The following is a 4498-nucleotide window of genomic DNA, read 5'->3' as shown; positions in this document are numbered from 1 at the left end:
TGACACTTGAAAACACAATGATCCGGGACTCTTGTCATCACAATGCTCCATTCCCTAGTCATCACAGTGCTCCATGACCCGTGTCATCACAATACTCCATGACACAAGTCATTAGAATGCTGCATGGAGTTCTCATCACAATGCTCCATGCGCTCGTCATCACAATGCTCCAAGACCCCTGTAATCACAATGCTCCATGCACCTTTTCATCAGAATGCTCCATGAGACTTGTCATCACAAGTCGCCATGGACATCTCATCACAATGCTCCAGGACCTTGTCATCACCATGCTCCATTCCCTTGTCATCACAATGCTCCATGACACTGTCATCACAATAATCCATGAACATTTTCAGCCCAATGCTCCACGATCTACTCATCACAATGCTACTTGGCCAATATCATCACAATGCTCCATGGCCACTGTTATCACAACACTCCATGACACCTGACAACACAATGATCCGGAACTCTTGTCATCACAGTACTCCATTCCCTAGTCATCACAATGCTCCATGACCCCTGTCATCACAACATTCCATGAACATTTTCAGCCCAGTGTTCCATGACCCTTGTCATCACAATGATCCATTCCCATGTCATCCCAATGCTCCATGACCCCTGTATTCACAATGCTCCATGAGGCTTGTCATCAGAGTGCTCCATGACACCTGTCATCACAATGCTCCATGCCTTTGTCAGCAAAATGCTACATGACCTTGTCATTACAATGCTCTATGTGCTTGTCATCAGAATACTCAATTTCCATTGTCATCACAATCCTCCATGAAACTTGGGATCACATTGCTTCATGCCCTTGTCATCACAATGCTCCATGCTCCTTGAAATCAAAATGATCCATGACCTCTGTTATCACAATACATCAAATTCTTGTGATCACAATGTTCCATAACACTTGTCATCACAACGCTCCATGATGCCTGTCATCACAATACTCCATGCCCTTTTCATCACAATGCTCCATGACTTTTGTCATCACAATGCTCAATACACTTGTCATCACAATGCTCCCTGACACTTGTCATCAGAATGCTCCTTGACCCATGTCACGAAAAGTCTCCATGAAATTTTCATCACAATGCCCCATGCCGTTTTCATCACAATGCTCCATGCCATTGTCATCAAAATACTCCACAAGCTTGTCATCAGAATGCTCCATGACCCTTGTCATCACAATTCTCCATGCACTTGTCAGCACAATGCACCCTGACCCTTGTCATCACAATGCTCCAAGCCATTGTCATCACAAAGCTCCATTATCTTTGTCATCAGAATCCTCCATGACACTTGACATCACAATGTTCCATGCCATTGTCATTGCAATGGGCCATTACATATGTCATCTCAATGCGCCCTGACACCTGTCTTCACATTACTGCATGACCTGGTCATCACAATGCTCCATGCCCTTGTCATCACAATGTGCAATTCCAACTGTCATCGCAATAATCCATGAAACTTATTAGACCAATGTTCCATGTCCTTGTCATCACAATGCTCCATGCCCTTGTTATCACAATGCTCCATGACCCCTGTCATCACAATGCTCCGTGACTCCAGTCATCACAATGCTCCATGACCCGTGTCATCAACAGTATCTTTGACCTTTTTAACCACAATGCTCCATGAACTTTTCATCACAATGCTCTTTGACCCTTGTCATCACAATGCTCCATGTGCTTGTCAGCACAATGCTCGATGACACATGTCATCACAATGCACCATGCGCTTGTCATCACAGTGCTCCACAATCTTGTCATCACATTCTCCTTAAAATTTGTCATCACAATGCTGCATGCACTTCTCATCAAAATGCTCTCTCACCACTGATATCACAATGCTACATCACTATTTGTCACAATACTCTCTCACCCCTGTCATCACAATGTTCCATGACTCCTGTCATCACAATGATACATGCACTTATCATCACAATGTTCGATGACCCCTGACATCACAATGTTCCATAACACCTGTCATCACAATATTCCATGACACTTTTCATCAAATTGCTCCATTACCCTGTTATCACAATGCTCCCTGCCCTTCTCATCACAATGCACAACGCCCTTGCTATCAAAATGCTCCATGACTTTTTTCATCACAAAGATCCATGACCCTTGGCATCACAATGCTCCATGTCATTGTCATCACAATGCTGCATGAACGCTCTCATCACATTGCTCCATGACACATGTCATCAGGAATGCTCCATGGCCTTCTCAACACAATGCTCCACGCACTTGCCATCAGAATGCTCCATTACACCTGACATAACAATGCTCCATGACCCCTGCCATCACTAGGTTCCATGCATTTTTCATCACAAAGCTCCATGACCCATCTCATCATAATGCTCCAGGGACCCTGTAATCACAATGCTCTATGCCCCTTTTCATCTCAATGATCCATGAACATTGTCATCACAATGCACCATGCCCATCATCATAATGCTTCATGCTATTGTCATAACAATGATACCAAAATGCTCCATGACCTCTGTCATAACAATGCTCCAAACCCTTGTGATCACAATATAACATATCACTTGTCATCACAATGCCCCATGATGCTCGTCATCACAATTATCAATGGTCTTCTCATCACAATGCTCCATGACCTTTGTCCTCACAATGCTCTATACACTTGTCATCAACATGCTCCCTGACACTTGTTGTCTGTATGCTCCTTGAATCCTGTCATGACAAGGCTCCATGACGTTTTCATCACAATAATCCATGTCCTTTTCATCACAATGCTCCAAGACACATGTAATCTCAATGTCCGATGCCCTTGTCATCACAAAGCTCAATGACGCAGGCCATCAGAATGCTCCTTGGTCTTCTCCTCACAATGCTTCATGCCCTTGTCATCACAATGTTCCAAGACCCCTGTAATCACAATGCTCCATGCCCTTGTCATCAAAAACTCCATGACGCATGTCGTCAGAAGGCTCTATGGCCTTCTCATCACAATGCTCCATGCCCTAGTCATCACAATGCTCCAAGACCCCTGTAATCACAATGCTCCATGCCCATTTTCATCAGAATGCTCCATGAGACTTGTCATCACAAGTCTCCATGGTCTTCTCATCACAATGCTCCAGGACCTTGTCATCACCATGCTCCATTACCTTGTCATCACAATGCTCCATGACCCCTGTCATCACAATAATCCATGAATATTTTCAGCCCAATGCACCACGACCTACTCATCACAATTCTCCATGGCCAATATCATCACAATGTTCCATGACCACTGTCTTCACAACACTCCATGACACCTCACAACACAATGATCCGGGACTGTTGTCATCACAATGCTCCATTCCCTAGTCATCACAATGCTCCATGACCCCTGTCATCACAACACTCCATGAACATTGTCAGCCCAGTGCTCCATGACCCTTGTCATCACAATGATCCATGCCCTTGTAATCCCAATGCTCCATGACCTCTGTATTCACAATGCTCCGTGACGCTTGTCATCACAGTGCTCCATGACACATGTCATTACAATGATCCATGCCTTTGTCAGCAAAATGCTACTTGACCTTGTCATTACAATGCTCTATGTGCTTGTCATCACAATACTCCATTTCCATTGTCATCACAATCCTCCATGAAACTTGGGATCACATTGTTTCATGCCCTTTTCATCACAATGCTCCATGCTCCTTGAAATCAAAATGATCCATGACCCCTCTCATCACAATGCTCCAAAACCTTGTGATCACAGTGTTCCATAACACTTGTCATCACAACGCTCCATGATGACTGTCATCACAATAATCCATGCCCTTATCATCACAATGCTACATGACCTTTGTCATCACAATTCTCAATACACTTGTCCTCACAATGCTCCCTGACACTTGTCATCAGAATGCTCCTTGAACCCTGTCACGAAAAGGCTCCATGCCTTTTTCAGCACAATGTCCCATGCCGTTTTCATCACAATGCTCCATGTCATTGTCAACAAAATACTCCACAAGCTTGTCATCAGAATGCTCCATGACCCTTGTCATCACAATTCTCCATGCACTTGTCAGCACAATCCTCCCTGACACTTGTCATAACAATGTTGCAAGCCATTGTCATCACAATGATCCATGACATTTGGCATCACAATGCTCCATGCCATTGTCATCGCAATGGGCCATTACATATGTCATCCCAATGGTCCCGGACACCTGTAGTCACAATACTGCATGACCTGGTCATCACAATGCTCCATGCCCTTGTCATCACAATGCGCCATTCCAACTGTCATCGTAATAATCCATGAAACTTATTACACCAATGTTCCATGCCCCTCTCATCACAATGCTCCATGCCCTTGTTATCACAATGCTCAATGACCCCGGTCAACACCATGCTCTGTGACTCCAGTCATCTCAATGCTTCATAACGTTTGTCATCATGATGGTCCATGCCCGCGTCATCACAAGGCTCTCTGACATTTTTAACCACAATGC

The sequence above is a fragment of the Mesoplodon mirus genome (genome assembly GCF_964341445.2).
Source record: "Mesoplodon mirus genome assembly, contig: HAP1_SCAFFOLD_34, whole genome shotgun sequence".
NCBI lineage: Eukaryota > Metazoa > Chordata > Mammalia > Artiodactyla > Ziphiidae > Mesoplodon > Mesoplodon mirus.
This window is presented reverse-complemented; position numbering follows the sequence as displayed.